The sequence below is a fragment of the Salminus brasiliensis genome, chromosome 14 (genome assembly GCF_030463535.1).
Source record: "Salminus brasiliensis chromosome 14, fSalBra1.hap2, whole genome shotgun sequence".
Lineage (NCBI taxonomy): Eukaryota > Metazoa > Chordata > Actinopteri > Characiformes > Bryconidae > Salminus > Salminus brasiliensis.
Window position 1 is genome coordinate 12,161,937 of NC_132891.1, and position 18,516 is coordinate 12,180,452.

At 42.3% G+C, this 18,516-nt stretch overlaps 3 pseudogenes; all 3 read left to right on the plus strand.

Annotated features, from left to right (window-relative positions):
• Positions 1 to 1,384: 1,384 nt before the first annotated feature.
• Positions 1,385 to 1,984, plus strand: LOC140577222 (transcription factor HES-5-like; annotated as a pseudogene).
• Positions 1,985 to 8,043: 6,059 nt separating this feature from the next.
• On the plus strand, positions 8,044 to 9,059 carry LOC140577251 (transcription factor HES-5-like; annotated as a pseudogene).
• Positions 9,060 to 15,383: 6,324 nt separating this feature from the next.
• Positions 15,384 to 16,799, plus strand: LOC140577201 (transcription factor HES-5-like; annotated as a pseudogene).
• Positions 16,800 to 18,516: the final 1,717 nt, after the last annotated feature.

The window sequence follows — 18,516 nt, forward strand, 5'->3', positions numbered from 1 at the left end:
AGGTCTGAATGCAGGAGTCAATCAACAGCTACACAAACTGCCAGCGTCCAAATCTCTGAATAGTTTATTTTATGTTTGTTTGTGAAAAAATCTTCTGTTTTTGCTCCACAAAAGGTCATAAGGTCAGCAGCCAATGAACGAGTTTGGAAATAGAAAGGAACAGAAGAGCAGAGAGCAACGTCACGCTCCTTGATGAGTGTACTGGTCATTGAACAGTGTTGTCATGTCTGGGGAGCAGGTGGAGGGGTGTGTATGTTGTGTGTGTTGGAAAGTGTGTGAGAAAGTCTTCATGTCTAAAGGCCTCCAGTCACAGAATAATTAGTGACACAGCACGTGTGGTTCAGACAGCAGGAGCAGTCCAGGCAGTGTTTGTCTGAGAGCAGGACTGACTCTCAGTTTATCTTACTGTCTGATTTCAAACTGATTCTTCAATCAGATCCAGAGTGTAGAAACGAGAACAGCGTTTTAAACAGGACTGTCTGATGATTTCAGCTCTGACTGTACACAGCTTTCTCACCCCGGGGTCCAGCACTGTCTACACAGATGGACAGATGTGAGAGGAGGGCTTATGTCCCACTGACTTGAGACCACTCAGTCAAGAGTCTTTAAAAAGAGGAAATGGCTTAATATGATCTTAATAATTTTTTGATTTTTAATGTTGAAATGTGTATCTATTAAATATTTCACTGATATTTCTTAACAGGACTGATGTTTGTACACCTCCTCTTCTGAGTGTGACTTGTTGACCATATGCTGTAATGGGGCACACTTCTATTCAGCTGTATGTGGATGAATGAGGAGAGTGTGGGAAAGCTCTGGAGAGAGCAGTCTCACTCCTCCACTGCACACACACTCCTGCTCCCAGCTTCACTGCTTGACATGACATCACATGATATGAAGGAATTTAAGTGATATGAGTCTAATGTGACATTTCTATAAGATACTGTCTTATTTTTAATAACCCTGAAACAAATGTATCATTTTTTTTTTCAAAACTTTTTAAATAATGTTTTCCATTTATGAAATATCGCATAATATGCAGTATATGAACGGCACGTGCTGTTTCACCTATTAACCCCATAATATCAGTGACTGAGCTGGAGGTCACCACTTTCTCACACACTTCTCCCTCTCTGACACACCCCTCCACCTGCTGCACAGAGCTAGGCTCATTGTTTCCTGAGTAACACACACGTCACTGAGCATGTGGCAGCCCTCCGTTCCTTACTGTCATCCGAGCTCCCCCATTGGCTGCAGACTGTGAGAACCTCCAGCAAACCCAGGCCTCACACATTCATATTGAGATCGGGGAGTATAAATAGAGGAGGGAAAGAGAGAGAGCTTAGCACAGCTCATATCTTCTCCTTACAGAGAACTCACAGCCATGCCTCCTACAGTCACTGCAGCTCTCATCTACTCCAAAGAGCATCTTCCACTTTCAAACAAGGTAAATATCCTAAACCAGGACATCTCATCTGTTCCAGTTCTGTATTGGTTTAGTGTGGGAATCAGGAGCAGAAGCTGATCAGTGTAATTAAACATGGATTTCTTTTCTCTCTCCAGCTGAGGAAGCCAATAGTGGAGAAGATGCGTAGAGAACGCATTAAAAGCAGCATCGAGAAGCTCAAGTCTCTCCTGGGCCGAGAATTCCTAAAGCAGCAGCCTGATTCCAGACAGGAGAAAGCCGACATCCTGGAGATGACGCTTCACTTCCTGAAACAGCAGCAGCAGCAGTCCAACAACCACTCTTGTCTGCTCCACTGCAGCCAATGAAGGCTACAGCAGGTGTGTGCAGGAGGCCGTCGGCTTCCTATCTCAGTGTGGAGTGCAGACATCATCCCAGAGAAGACTGCTGAAGCACTTCCTCACCATGCAGCCTTCCATGGAGAAGAGCACAAGTGTCCTGCAGACCAGCTCTCCAGCCTGCCACACCAGCAGCAAAGAGGAAGCTCCAGCATCTAGTGCTCTCTGGAGACCCTGGTAGAGCCCTGTGGACTCTTTACCATTAGGAAACACACTTTAACATGTCAGTCTAAGATTTTCTACATTTGTAGGATTTTACTCCTTCTGTCTTTATGTCTCATTCTTACTATGCAAGAAGACTTTCTCCATCCTTCATGTGTGTTTGAGAGGAGAAAGAAAGCCCATAGTGGGTTCATGTTCTCTGCAGTTTGCAGGTTGTTTGAAATCTGCTTTCAGTCAAAGAAAGCTTTTCCTCTGATCTTCTTTCTCTTACTGTGTAAGAAATGCTTTCTGTTTGGAAAGTGAACTTTTTATTTGAACAAACTGCTGTTCGTCTCTAATCTGAACTCTGGAGTGTAAAATGTCTGTGACACTCTTTAATCCAGTGCTTTCCACTCCTATGGAGTGAGATCTAGATGAGTCTGTTGGTTTTGGACTCTGTGCAGTCTAAACATTTGCAACACAAGTTCTTTGTGATTTGGAAAAGATAAATGCATGCGTTTGTATGTATTAGATATTATTCATGTAGCTACATTAGCTGTGTGCTCTCTGTTATGAGTTTATGAAGACTTGAAGGCTCTCAGAACCTGAGCTGTGTTGAGTTGATCACCTTCAGTGAAGGTTACTGATGTTATATCACTGTATCTATACATGCCCTGAAAATAAACTGTAATGAAACAATCAATACCATTTCTATGACTTATTTGATCATTTTAGACATTCTGAATATTATACTGTTTCCATTTCAGAAATTCCTTGAACCTAAAACCCCTCTGAGATGAACAAGAATATTAATCTGACTGAACACTGGAAAATAAAAACAGAAGATTGAAAAGAAAAATAACAGTTTATTTACAGTTAGGAAATGAGACTTCACAAGCAATGTGAATTACAGTCCACTGTAAATCAATACAATGAAAAGAAACATATGAAAAATATCTAGAGCACTGAAAATGAATATATTTACATGAAAAGCTGCTGCAATTATTATTTTAGTATCAGATATGATTCTATTGCTGTGCCTGTATCTAATGTGAATGATGATGTCTTCAATGTCCTAGCATGGGCATCAAACTGTTCGTTATAGTCAAACAGCAGAAACTGAACTACTGCCAACAGTCTAGTGTCCAGGCTAGGAAGCCTTCTGCCTGCTTCTCTATGTGTGTCCCATAGAGCAGATAAACAGCATCTTGTCTGATGCGGTCAATTCCAAGGACACTGGTCTGGTCTAATCCAGGAGAAATGCTGCACTGGTTTCCTGCACAGAGAGACAAAGAGAGGGGAAGATATTCCCACCATGGTTAGACAAAATTGGAAAGATTATAAAAACACTAGAAATTAAGAATGTGAAACAGGCAGCTGGGGTGGAGGAATGAGAAAGAAAAAACTTCCTTTTTGTTGATGACATGATGCTTCACTTCCACGCTTCTTCAGGTCAGGTCAAGGGGCTCTGGTCACACAGAACAGCTACAGCATCTGAAAATAGAAAACACACACACACACACTCAAAGACAACCATATATAATATTAATGGGTTGACAAAAGATTAATTATTCATAATAAAATATTAATACTAATATTAATAATAATAATAATAATAATAATAATAGTGTAAAGTGTCCTGCAGATGATCAAAACCCGGGGGGTGGTCCTCGTGGTTGGCTGGACATCAGAAGAGGCGCCTCGAGGGTCTGGCTGTCACTGGAGTCATGACACCGCCAACGCCCATCCTCATCGACAGAGACCCCCTTGAAGACGATGGACACCGTGGTTTTCTGAAAAACACACAATAAAGAAATGATGAAAATGTGCAGAACTGTCACTGGACACATGTTTCTAAATGCTCCTCGTTACTAGAAACTCTAATTACAAAAAGGCAGAAAAAGAACTGACCAGGAAAACCTCCTGAACTGAGGAGTCTGTTGTTTCGGTGCGCAGGTAGATCTTGGCCTCAGTGATGAATGTTCCGATGCACTGAATGAACAGAGGACACGGTGAAGAAACTGAAATCACAAAAGAACAAACTGCCTCCAAAAGCCTCAGCATTCAAGTGAGTCTGTGGCTTTACCTTGATGCAGGCCACAGCACGGGTGGTGGCGAAGTGCTGGGGAGGAAGCTGTAAATACAATGAAAATCATGAGCTTAACAGGAAACAGGCTGTAGAACATCTACTTACAATAACATCATCAACCTACTCCAGTGACTTACCTCTAGTGAGCGCACGTGATAGAAGTCGTTGATGAGCACCCACCAGTGCTCCGACTCCAGACCGTTGTAGGAGGCCTTGTGCTGCAGCTTCACCTCCACCAGCTGCAGAAATCAGGAGGAAAACAGCTCATCAGTTTGAATGATGATTTGGAGAAGATTTCCTTCAACATCACTTAAGTAATAAAGTGTGTTTGAACAGAGTAAATGTATCATAAACACAATCCAGACTGATAGCAACCTTTCTGTAGTCCGATGACCACTTGGAGTAGGAGGAAGCAAACGTCCTGTTTGCTCTGTCCACCTCTCTGCAGGACTGCTACAGGGACGGTGAGAGAGAAAAGAAAAGCTTTAGACCAGACTGTTAAAGTTATCAGACCACAAACACAGTTTTCATCTCAAGAAAGAGGGAAAGATTTCTGGTCTGCAGAGACATCTCCAACAGCAAAGACAAGACATGGAAATATGGTTCAAACAGAGCAGGAATATTTCTGTAACCTCCTCAATTCAATGATCCTCTTCAGTCCGTTCAAACTAAGAGAAAGATTACCTCTGGGATGAGAACACAGAAGGAGGAGGACATCTCCTGCTCCAGACGATCCATTCCTACAGAAAATGATGAATAAAGTCTTGAAATGTTTCAGTGTTAAATGTTGAAGTAATCACTGAAAGAGTTCAGAAAAGCTGATGAAGCATAAAGAGGGACTGTAGTGTAGATTCACTAAAGTCTAATGAATGAAAGCAGCTCTGACCTCCTGTTACCATGGAAACCTGTTCTCATGGTAAACAAAGCGTTAGCTTAGCATTAGGCTAAATTCAGCTAACACTACTAGTATACTAGAATATCAGTGTTTATGAGGAATTTTAGTGTTTATGATTAATATCAGTGTTTATGAAGAATATCAGTATTTATGATTAATATCAGTGTTTATGAGGAATTTTAGTGTTTATGATTAATTTCAGTGTTTATGATTAATATCAGTGTTTATGATTAATATCAGTGTTTATGAGGAATATCAGTGTTTATGATTAATTTCAGTGTTTATGATTAATATCAGTGTTTATGATTAATTTCAGTGTTTAATCAGAGCTCTATTAAAAAGGGAACTTTACCGAGTTACAGGGCGCCGCTACTCGGTCAGTAAATGAAGCGTTTAGCTAGGTTTGGTCTTTTGGTTCTGCTATCAGAACCAGTAGTTCTAGATAACTCACCATCGCAAGCGTCGGTCCGGGTCGCAGCATCCACCGTCGTCCGCTGCTGGTCCAGGATCCGCCGCCACCTAGAAAAGAGAAAATAGGAGGTGACAGCTGAAATGCCAGCAGCCCAGAGGACCACTGGCCGCAGCTGAACCCCGAGGAAAGCCATTTCTGTCGGGTGCTTGTCCAGATAGTGGGAGCTCAGGAACAGCGTGTTGCTCGGTTGGGTGTCGGTAAACGACTGATCAGATTTAGAGCTTCAGTTTCGTTAAAGTTCCATAGAACTTCTGTCACCATGGAGACGAACATTCACTTCAAAACATGCTTCCGAGACAGCGACACTTGAACCGTGGAGTTTATGAGACGTCACCGTTTTTACGACACTTCTTGTGATCATCTGTTCTCATATGAGCTTAGTTTACAACAAGATGCTGCATCCAGACTTTCAGGAATCAGAACCAGAATCAGAACACTGTCAGACTCTCACAATCATTACAGTCATGTGGGAAAGACAGCTCTCACACACACTCCCAATCTGACTTTATAATATCATGAAACCTCTGGAATATATTACGATATGAAGCCAAATCACTAAATCCACACAAGGTGTACACATCAGTGGTCTTAGAGGCAGGTGGTCTCAGACAGTCTGTATTGTCTAATGTGGGACAGTCTGTTTGAAATGTGGGACACTGAAAGAAAGAGAAAGGCTTCAATTCATGTAATAAAAGCTTCTAAGCTCAGAAACACTAACGGCTAAAGGTATGATATCATGTTCAGTCATTTTACCATTTCACCAGTCATTTTGCTGTTCCAAGACTTGGGGTTTATGGGATGGAGGCTATATGTAACTGTTATCATGGCATGATCTCACACCCCTGCAGAAGAAATTCATTCACATTTCTAAACTTCTTTCCTAAAGTGCTTCTGTTTAACATTTTCTCCACCATATTGTATGATTTAACATTGTGGACATCATGTGATGTTGATCACATGCCATTAGAGCTTCAGTCAGCCTGTTACACATTAAACAGTATCCTACATTAGGCAGTCCACCCTCAGCAGTTTTTTTAATTAGCTGTTGATGGTGGTATGAAGAGGTGAAATGAGATCAATAGGCTTATTGCTTCTTGACATATGAAAGTGCCCATCAAATATCTTATCTCTATCAGACCCACCTGATGAATCTCTCCTGCTTTTGCTGAGTTCACCCTCTAACACAGGGATTGGAAACTGAAGGCCAGAGTCCTGCACAGTTTGGTCATTTTCCCGTGCAGGAATTCAGTCCTCCAAGTCCAGCTTCTCTCAACTCTGCTCTAATGCTAGAGTGTGTAATTAAATGGCCATGCTTCTCTACTCCAGTCCTGAAGATACACTGACCTGCACCCACTCCAACACACCTGCCTGGCTCACCAGCTCATTATCAGTACACCACATACTGAAATGTGAGCTTTCGCCCTAAACACCATAAACAGAGATCTGAATGCAGGAGTCAGTCAACAGCTACACAAACTGCCAGCGTCCAAATCTCTGAATAGTTTATTTTATGTTTGTTTGTGAACAAATCTTCTGTTTTTGCTCCACAGAAGGTCATAAGGTCAGCAGCCAATGAACGAGATTGGAAGTAGAAAGGAACTGAAGAGCAGAGAGCAACGTCATGCTCCTTGATGAGTGTACTGGTCATTGAACAGTCTTCTCATGTCTGGGGAGCAGGTGGAGGGGTGTGTATGTTGTGTGTGTTAGAAAGTGTGTGAGAAAGTCCCCATGTCTAAAGGCCTCCAGTCACAGAATAATTAGTGACACAGCACGTGTGGTTCAGACAGCAGGAGCAGTCCAGGCAGTGTTTGTCTGAGAGCAGGACTGACTCTCAGTTTATCTTACTGTCTGATTTCAAACTGATTCTTCAATCAGATCCAGAGTGTAGAAACGAGAACAGCGTTTTAAACAGGACTGTCTGATGATTTCAGCTCTGACTGTACACAGCTTTCTCACCCCGGGGTCCAGCACTGTCTACACAGATGGACAGATGTGAGAGGAGGGCTTATGTCCCACTGGACTGAGACCACTCAGTCAAGAGTCTTTAAAAAGAGGAAATGGCTTAATATGATCTTAATAATTTTTGATTTTTAATGTTGAAATGTGTATCTATTAAATATTTCACTGATATTTCTTAACAGGACTGATGTTTGTACACCTCCTCTTCTGAGTGTGACTTGTTGACCATATGCTGTAATGGGGCACACTTCTATTCAGCTGTATGTGGATGAATGAGGAGAGTGTGGGAAAGCTCTGGAGAGAACAGTCTCACTCCTCCACTGCACACACACTCCTGCTCCCAGCTTCACTGCTTGACATGACATCACATGATATGAAGGAATTTAAGTGATATGAGTCTAACGTGACATTTCTATAAGACACTGTCTTATTTTTAATAACCCTGAAACAAATGTATCATATTTTTTTTTCAAAACTTTTTAAATAATGTTTTCTATTTATGAAATATCCCATAATATGCAGTATATGAACGGCACGTGCTGTTTCACCTATTAACCCCATAATATCAGTGACTGAGCTGGAGGTCACCACTTTCTCACACACTTCTCTCTCTCTGACACACCCCTCCACCTGCTGCACAGAGCTAGGCTCATTGTTTCCTGAGTAACACACACGTCACTGAGCATGTGGCAGCCCTCCGTTCCTTACTGTCATCCGAGCTTCCCCATTGGCTGCAGACTGTGAGAACCTCCAGCAAACCCAGGCCTCACACATTCATATTGAGATCGGAGAGTATAAATAGAGGAGAGAGAGAGCTTAGCACAGCTCACATCTTCTCCTTACAGAGAACTCACAGCCATGCCTCCTACAGTCACTGCAGCTCTCATCTATTTCAAAGAGCATCTTCCACTTTCAAACAAGGTAAATATCCTAAACCAGGACATCTCATCTGTTCCAGTTCTGTATTGGTTTAGTGTGGGAATCAGGAGCAGAAGCTGATCAGTGTAATTAAACATGGATTTCTTTTCTCTCTCCAGCTGAGGAAGCCAATAGTGGAGAAGATGCGCAGAGAACGCATCAACAGCAGCATGGAGACGCTCAAGTCTCTCCTGGGCCGAGAATTCCTAAAGCAGCAGCCTGATTCCAGACAGGAGAAAGCCGACATCCTGGAGATGACGCTTCACTTCCTGAAACAGCAGCAGCAGTAGTCCCACAACCACTCTGTCTGCTACAGCAGGTGTGTGCAGGAGGCCGTCGGCTTCCTTTCTCAGTGTGGAGTGCAGACATCATCCCAGAGAAGACTGCTGAAGCACTTCCTCACCATGCAGCCTTCCATGGAGAAGAGCACAAGTGTCCTGCAGACCAGCTCTCCAGCCTTCCACACCAGCAGCAAAGAGGAAGCTCCAGCCTCTAGTGCTCTCTGGAGACCCTGGTAGAGCCCTGTGGACTCTTTACCATTAGGAAACACACTTTAACATGTCAGTCTAAGATTGACATTCTCTAAGATTTCCTAAAGTTGTAGGATTTTACTCCTTCTGTCTTTATGTCTCATTCTTACTATGCAAGAAGACTTTCTCCATCCTTCATGTGTGTTTGAGAGGAGAAAGAAAGCCCATAGTGGGTTCATGTTCTCTGCAGTTTGCAGGTTGTTTGAAATCTGCTTTCAGTCAAAGAAAGCTTTTCCTCTGATCTTCTTTCTCTTACTGTGTAAGAAAATGCTTTCTGTTTAGAAAGTTAACTTTTTATTTGAACAAACTGCTGTTAGTCTCTAATCTGAACTCTGGAGTGTAAAATGTCTGTGACACTCTTTAATCCAGTGCTTTCCACTCCTATGGAGTGAGATCTAGATGAGTCTGTTGGTTTTGGACTCTGTGCAGTCTAAACATTTGTAACACAAGTTCTTTGTGATTTTGAAAAGATAAATGCATGCGTTTGTATGTATTAGATATTATTCATGTAGCTACATTAGCTGTGTGCTTTCTGTTATGAGTTTATGAAGACTTGAAGGCTCTCAGAACCTGAGCTGTGTTGAGTTGATCACCTTCAGTGAAGGTTACTGATGTTATATCACTGTATCTATACATGCCCTGAAAATAAACTGTAATGAAACAATCAATACCATTTCTATGACTTATTTGATCATTTTAGACATTCTGAATATTATACTGTTTCCATTTCAGAAATTCCTTGAACCTAAAACCCCTCTGAGATGAACAAGAATATTAATCTGACTGAACACTGGAAAATAAAAACAGAAGATTGAAAAGAAAAATAACAGTTTATTTACAGTTAGGAAATGAGACTTCACAAGCAATGTGGATTACAGTCCACTGTAAATCAATACAATGAAAAGAAACATATGAAAAATATCTAGAGCACTGAAAATGAATATATTTACATGAAAAGCTGCTGCAATTATTATTTTAGTATCAGATATGATTCTATTGCTGTGCCTGTATCTAATGTGAATGATGATGTCATCAATGTCCTAGCATGGGCATCAAACTGTTCGTTATAGTCAAACAGCAGAAACTGAACTACTGCCAACAGTCTAGTGTCCAGGCTAGGAAGCCTTCTGCCTGCTTCTCTATGTGTGTCCCATAGAGCAGATAAACAGCATCTTATCTGATGCGGTCAATTCCAAGGACACTGGTCTGGTCTAATCCAGGAGAAATGCTGCACTGGTTTCCTGCACAGAGAGACAAAGAGAGGGGAAGATATTCCCACCATGGTTAGACAAAATTGGAAAGATTATAAAAACACTATAAATTAAGAATGTGAAACAGGCAGCTGGGGTGGAGGAATGAGAAAGAAAAAACTCCCTTTTTGTTGATGACATGATGCTTCACTTCCACGCTTCATCAGGTCAGGTCAAGGGGCTCTGGTCACACAGAACAGCTACAGCATCTGAAAAAAGAAAACACACACACACACACACACACACACACACTCAAAGACAACCATATATAATATTAATGGGTTGACAAAAGATTAATTATTCATAATAAAATATTAATACTAATATTAATGATAATGATAATAATAATAGTGTAAAGTGTCCTGCAGATGATCAAAACCCGGGGGGTGGTCCTCGTGGTTGGCTGGACATCAGAAGAGGCGCCTCGAGGGTCTGGCTGTCACTGGAGTCATGACACCGCCAACGGCCATCCTCATCGACAGAGACCCCCTTGAAGACGATGGCCACCGTGGTTTTCTGAAAAACACAGAATAAAGAAATGATGAAAATGTGCAGAACTGTCACTGGACACATGTTTCTAAAAGCTCCTCGTTACTAGAAACTCTAATTACAAAAAGGCAGAAAAAGAACTGACCAGGAAAACCTCCTGAACTGAGGAGTCTGTTGTTTCGGTGCGCAGGTAGATCTTGGCCTCAGTGATGAATGTTCCAATGCACTGAATGAACAGAGGACACGGTGAAGAAACTGAAATCACAAAAGAACAAACTGCCTCCAAAAGCCTCAGCATTCAAGTGAGTCTGTGGCTTTACCTTGATGCAGGCCACAGCACGGGTGGTGGCGAAGTGCTGGGGAGGAAGCTGTAAATACAATGAAAATCATGAGCTTAACAGGAAACAGGCTGTAGAACATCTACTTACAATAACATCATCAACCTACTCCAGTGACTTACCTCTAGTGAGCGCACGTGATAGAAGTCGTTGATGAGCACCCACCAGTGCTCCGACTCCAGACCGTTGTAGGAGGCCTTGTGCTGCAGCTTCACCTCCACCAGCTGCAGAAATCAGGAGGAAAACAGCTCATCGGTTTGAATGATGATTTGGAGAAGATTTCCTTCAACATCACTTAAGTAATAAAGTGTGTTTGAACAGAGTAAATGTATCATAAACACAATCCAGACTGATAGCAACCTTTCTGTAGTCCGATGACCACTTGGAGTAGGAGGAAGCAAACGTCCTGTTTGCTCTGTCCACCTCTCTGCAGGACTGCTACAGGGACGGTGAGAGAGAAAAGAAAAGCTTTAGACCAGACTGATGAAGTTATCAGACCACAAACACAGTTTTCATCTCAAGAAAGAGGGAAAGATTTCTGGTCTGCAGAGACATCTCCAACAGCAAAGACAAGACATGGAAATATGGTTCAAACAGAGCAGGAATATTTCTGTAACCTCCTCAATTCAATGATCCTCTTCAGTCCGTTCAAACTAAGAGAAAGATTACCTCTGGGATGAGAACACAGAAGGAGGAGGACATCTCCTGCTCCAGACGATCCATTCCTACAGAAAATGATGAATAAAGTCTTGAAATGTTTCAGTGTTAAATGTTGAAGTAATCACTGAAAGAGTTCAGAAAAGCTGATGAAGCATAAAGAGGGACTGTAGTGTAGATTCACTAAAGTCTAATGAATGAAAGCAGCTCTGACCTCCTGTTACCATGGAAACCTGTTCTCATGGTAAACAAAGCGTTAGCTTAGCATTAGGCTAAATTCAGCTAACACTACTAGTATACTAGAATATCAGTGTTTATGATTAATTTCAGTGTTTATGATTAATTTCAGTGTTTATGATTAATTTCAGTGTTTATGATTAATATCAGTGTTTATGATTAATATCAGTGTTTATGATTAATTTCAGTGTTTAATCAGAGCTCTATTAAAAAGGGAACTTTACCGAGTTACAGGGCGCCGCTACTCGGTCAGTAAATGAAGCGTTTAGCTAGGTTTGGTCTTTTGGTTCTGCTATCAGAACCAGTAGTTCTAGATAACTCACCATCGCAAGCGTCGGTCCGGGTCGCAGCATCCACCGTCGTCCGCTGCTGGTCCAGGATCCGCCGCCACCTAGAAAAGAGAAAATAGGAGGTGACAGCTGAAATGCCAGCAGCCCAGAGGACCACTGGCCGCAGCTGAACCCCGAGGAAAGCCATTTCTGTCGGGTGCTTGTCCAGATAGTGGGAGCTCAGGAACAGCGTGTTGCTCGGTTGGGTGTCGGTAAACGACTGATCAGATTTAGAGCTTCAGTTTCGTTAAAGTTCCATAGAACTTCTGTCACCATGGAGACGAACATTCGCTTCAAAACATGCTTCCGAGACAGCGACACTTGAACCGTGGAGTTTATGAGACGTCACCGTTTTTACGACACTTCTTGTGATCATCTGTTCTCATATGAGCTTAATTTACAACAAGATGCTGCATCCAGACTTTCAGGAATCAGAACCAGAATCAGAACACTGTCAGACTCTCACAATCATTACAGTCATGTGGGAAAGACAGCTCTCACACACACTCCCAATCTGACTTTATAATATCATGAAACCTCTGGAATATATTACGATATGAAGCCAAATCACTAAATCCACACAAGGTGTACACATCAGTGGTCTTAGAGGCAGGTGGTCTCAGACAGTCTGTATTGTCTAATGTGGGACAGTCTGTTTGAAATGTGGGACACTGAAAGAAAGAGAAAGGCTTCAATTCATGTAATAAAAGCTTCTATGCTCAGAAACACTAACGGCTAAAGGTATGATATCATGTTCAGTCATTTTAAGATAAGATAAGATAAGATAGTCCTTTATTAGTCCCGCAGTGGGGAAATTCACAGTGTGACAGCAGAAAGGGATAGCAGGACACTCAGTTACAAAAATTTAGATAAATAATTTACACTATATACACAATATAAATAAGAATTCAAAAAGCAATAAACAATATTATTTACAGCAAAAGACTCTTAATTGCACATGGGGGTGGGATATTGCACATAGTATTCCCTGAACATGAACATGTGTGTGTAGTTAAGTGTGTGTGTATGTGGTCCGCTAGGAGCAGTGCTGGTTGTGTAGTCTGACGGCAGCAGGAAGGAAGGACCTGCGATACCTCTCCTTCACACACTTGGGGTGAAGCAGCCTGTCGCTAAAGGAGCTGCCCAGTGCTGCCAGAGTCTCATGCATGGGGTGGGAGCTGTTCTCCAGCATGGATGCCAGCTTGGTTGTCATCCTCCTGTCTCCCACCACCTGCACTGGGTCTAAGAAGCACCCCAGGACAGAGCCGGCCCTCTTTATGAGTTTGTCCAGTCTCTTCTTATCTGCCGTCGAGATGCTACTGCCCCAGCAGACCACTCCATAGAAGATGGCAGATGCCACCACTGTGTCGAAGTGGTGCCTGGTTCATTTTACCAGTCATTTTGCTGTTCCAAGACTTGGGGTTTATGGGATGGAGGCTATATGTAACTGTTATCATGGCATGATCTCACACCCCTGCAGAAGAAATTCATTCACATTTCTAAACTTCTTTCCTAAAGTGCTTCTGTTTAACATTTTCTCCACCATATTGTATGATTTAACATTGTGGACATCATGTGATGTTGATCACATGCCATTAGAACTTCAGTCAGCCTGTTACACATTAAACAGTATCCTACATTAGGCAGTCCACCCTCAGCAGTTTTTTTAATTAGCTGTTGATGGTGGTATGAAGAGGTGAAATGAGATCAATAGGCTTATTGCTTCTTGAAATATGAAAGAGACCATCAAATATCTTATCTCTATCAGACCCACCTGATGAATCTCTCCTGCTTTTGCTGAGTTCACCCTCTAACACAGGGATTGGAAACTGAAGGCCAGAGTCCTGCACAGTTTGGTCATTTTCCCATGCAGGAATTCAGCCCTCCAAGTCCAGCTTCTCTCAACTCTGCTCTAATGCTAGAGTGTGTAATTAAATGGCCGTGCTTCTCTACTCCAGTCCTGAAGATACATTGACCTGCACCCACTCCAACACACCTGCCTGGCTCACCAGCTCATTATCAGTACACCACATACTGAAATGTGAGCTTTCGCCCTAAACACCATAAACAGAGATCTGAATGCAGGAGTCAGTCAACAGCTACACAAACTGCCAGCGTCCAAATCTCTGAATAGTTTATTTTATGTTTGTTTGTGAACAAATCTTCTGTTTTTGCTCCACAAAAGGTCATAAGGTCAGCCGCCAATTAATGAGTTTGGAAATAGAAAGGAACTGAAGAGCAGAGAGCAACGTCACACTCCTTGATGAGTGTACTGGTCATTGAACAGTCTTCTCATGTCTGGGGAGCAGGTGGAGGGGTGTGTATGTTGTGTGTGTTGGAAAGTGTGTGAGAAAGTCCCCATGTCTAAAGACCTCCAGTCACAGAATAATTAGTGACACAGCACGTGTGGTTCAGACAGCAGGAGCAGTCCAGGCAGTGTTTGTCTGAGAGCAGGACTGACTCTCAGTTTATCTTACTGTCTGATTTCAAACTGATTCTTCAATCAGATCCAGAGTGTAGAAACGAGAACAGCGTTTTAAACAGGACTGTCTGATGATTTCAGCTCTGACTGTACACAGCTTTCTCACACTGGGGTCCAGCACTGTCTACCCAGATGGACAGATGTGAGAGGAGGGCTTATGTCCCACTGACTTGAGACCACTCAGTCAAGAGTCTTTAAAAAGAGGAAATGGCTTAATATGATCTTAATGATTTTTAGATTTTTAATGTTGAAATGTGTATCTATTAAATATTTCACTGATATTTCTTAACAGGACTGATGTTTGTACAACTCCTCTTCTGAGTGTGACTTGTTGACCATATGCTGTAATGGGGCACACTTCTATTCAGCTGTGTGTGAATGTATGAGGAGAGTGTGGGAAAGCTCTGGAGAGAGCAGTCTCACTCCTCCACTGCACACACACTCCTGCTCCCAGCTTCACTGCTTGACATGACATCACATGATATGAAGGAATTTAACTGATATGAGTCTAATGTGACATTTCTATAAGACACTGTCTTATTTTTAATAACCCTGAAACAAATGTATAATTTTTTATTTTTAAAACTTTTGAAATAATGTTTTCCATTTATGAAATATCCCACAATATGCAGTATATGAACGGCACGTGCTGTTTCACCTATTAACCCCATAATATCAGTGACTGAGCTGGAGGTCACCACTTTCTCACACACTTCTCTCTCTCTGACACACCCCTCCACCTGCTGCTCAGAGCTGGGTTCATTGTTTCCTGAGTAACACACACTTCACTGAGCATGTGGCAGCCCTCCGTTCCTTACTGTCATCCGAGCTTCCCCATTGGCTGCAGACTGTGAGAACATCCAGCAAACCCAGGCCTCACACATTCATATGGAGATCGGGGAGTATAAATAGAGGAGGGACAGAGAGAGAGCTCAGCACAGCTCACATCTTCTCCTCACAGAGAACTCAACAGAAGACACACAGCCATGCCTCCTACAGTCACTGCAGCTCTCATCTACTCCAAAGAGCATCTTCCACTTTCAAACAAGGTAAATATCCTAAACCAGGACATCTCATCTGTTCCAGTTCTGTATTGGTTTAGTGTGGGAATCAGGAGCAGAAGCTGATCAGTGTAATTAAACATGGATTTCTTTTCTCTCTCCAGCTGAGGAAGCCAATAGTGGAGAAGATGCGTAGAGAACGCATCAACAGCAGCATCGAGAAGCTCAAGTCTCTCCTGGGCCGAGAATTCCTAAAGCAGCAGCCTGATTCCAGACAGGAGAAAGCCGACATCCTGGAGATGACGCTTCACTTCCTGAAACAGCAGCAGCAGTAGTCCCACAACCACTCTGTCTGCTACAGCAGGTGTGTGCAGGAGGCCGTCTGCTTCCTGTCTCAGTGTGGAGTGCAGACATCATCCCAGAGAAGACTGCTAAAGCACTTCCTCACCATGCAGCCCTCCATGGAGAAGAGCACAAGTGTCCTGCAGACCAGCTCTCCAGCCTTCCACACCAGCAGCAAAGAGGACCCTCCAGCCTCTAGTGCTCTCTGGAGACCCTGGTAGAGCCCTGTGGACTCTTTACCATTAGGAAACACACTTTAACATGTCAGTCTAAGACTGACATTCTCTAAGATTTCCTAAAGTTGTAGGATTTTACTCCTTCTGTCTTTATGTCTCATTCTTACTATGCAAGAAGACTTTCTCCATCCTTCATGTGTGTTTGAGAGGAGAAAGAAAGCCCATAGTGGGTTCATGTTCTCTGCAGTTTGCAGGTTGTTTGAAATCTGCTTTCAGTCAAAGAAAGCTTTTCCTCTGATCTTCTTTCTCTTACTGTGTAAGAAAATGCTTTCCGTTTAGAAAGTGAACTTTTTATTTGAACAAACTGCTGTTCGTCTCTAATCTGAACTCTGGAGTGTAAAATGTCTGTGACACTCTTTAATCCAGTGCTTTCCACTCCTATGGAGTGAGATCTAGATGAGTCTGTTGGTTTTGGACTCTGTGCAGTCTAAACATTTGTAACACAAGTTCTTTGTGATTTTGAAAAGATAAATGCATGCGTTTGTATGTATTAGATATTATTCATGTAGCTACATTAGCTGTGTGCTCTCTGTTATGAGTTTATGAAGACTTGAAGGCTCTCAGAACCTGAGCTGTGTTGAGTTGATCACCTTCAGTGAAGGTTACTGATGTTATATCACTGTATCTATACATGCCCTGAAAATAAACTGTAATGAAACAATCAATACCATTTCTATGACTTATTTGATCATTTTAGACATTCTGAATATTATACTGTTTCCATTTCAGAAATTCCTTAAACCTAAAACCCCTCTGAGATGAACAAGAATATTAATCTGACTGAACACTGGAAAATAAAAACAGAAGATTGAAAAGAAAAATAACAGTTTATTTACAGTTAGGAAATGAGACTTCACAAGCAATGTGGATTACAGTCCACTGTAAATCAATACAATGAAAAGAAACATATGAAAAATATCTAGAGCACTGAAAATGAATATATTTACATGAAAAGCTGCTGCAATTATTATTTTAGTATCAGATATGATTCTATTGCTGTGCCTGTATCTAATGTGAATGATGTCTTCAATGTCCTAGCATGGGCATCAAACTGTTCGTTATAGTCAAACAGCAGAAACTGAACTACTGCCAACAGTCTAGTGTCCAGGCTAGGAAGCCTTCTGCCTGCTTCTCTATGTGTGTCCCATAGAGCAGATAAACAGCATCTTGTCTGATGCGGTCAATTCCAAGGACACTGGTCTGGTCTAATCCAGGAGAAATGCTGCACTGGTTTCCTGCACAGAGAGACAAAGAGAGGGGAAGATATTCCCACCATGGTTAGACAAAATTGGAAAGATTATAAAAACACTAGAAATTAAGAATGTGAAACAGGCAGCTGGGGTGGAGGAATGAGAAAAAACTTCCTTTTTGTTGATGACATGATGCTTCACTTCCACGCTTCATCAGGTCAGGTCAAGGGGCTCTGGTCACACAGAACAGCTACAGCATCTGAAAAAAGAAAACACACACACACACACACACACACACACACACACACACTCAAAGACAACCATATATAATATTAATGGGTTGACAAAAGATTAATTATTCATAATAAAATATTAATACTAATATTAATAATAATAATAATAATAATAATAATAGTGTAAAGTGTCCTGCAGATGATCAAAACCCGGGGGGTGGTCCTCGTGGTTGGCTGGACATCAGAAGAGGCGCCTCGAGGGTCTGGCTGTCACTGGAGTCATGACACCGCCAACGCCCATCCTCATCGACAGAGACCCCCTTGAAGACGATGGACACCGTGGTTTACTGAAAAACACACAATAAAGAAATGATGAAAATGTGCAGAACTGTCACTGGACACATGTTTCTAAAAGCTCCTCGTTACTAGAAACTCTAATTACAAAAAGGCAGAAAAAGAACTGACCAGGAAAACCTCCCGAACTGAGGAGTCTGTTGTTTCGGTGCGCAGGTAGATCTTGGCCTCAGTGATGAATGTTCCGATGCACTGAATGAACAGAGGACACGGTGAAGAAACTGAAATCACAAAAGAACAAACTGCCTCCAAAAGCCTCAGCATTCAAGTGAGTCTGTGGCTTTACCTTGATGCAGGCCACAGCACGGGTGGTGGCGAAGTGCTGGGGAGGAAGCTGTAAATACAATGAAAATCATGAGCTTAACAGGAAACAGGCTGTAGAACATCTACTTACAATAACATCATCAACCTACTCCAGTGACTTACCTCTAGTGAGCGCACGTGATAGAAGTCGTTGATGAGCACCCACCAGTGCTCCGACTCCAGACCGTTGTAGGAGGCCTTGTGCTGCAGCTTCACCTCCACCAGCTGCAGAAATCAGGAGGAAAACAGCTCATCAGTTTGAATGATG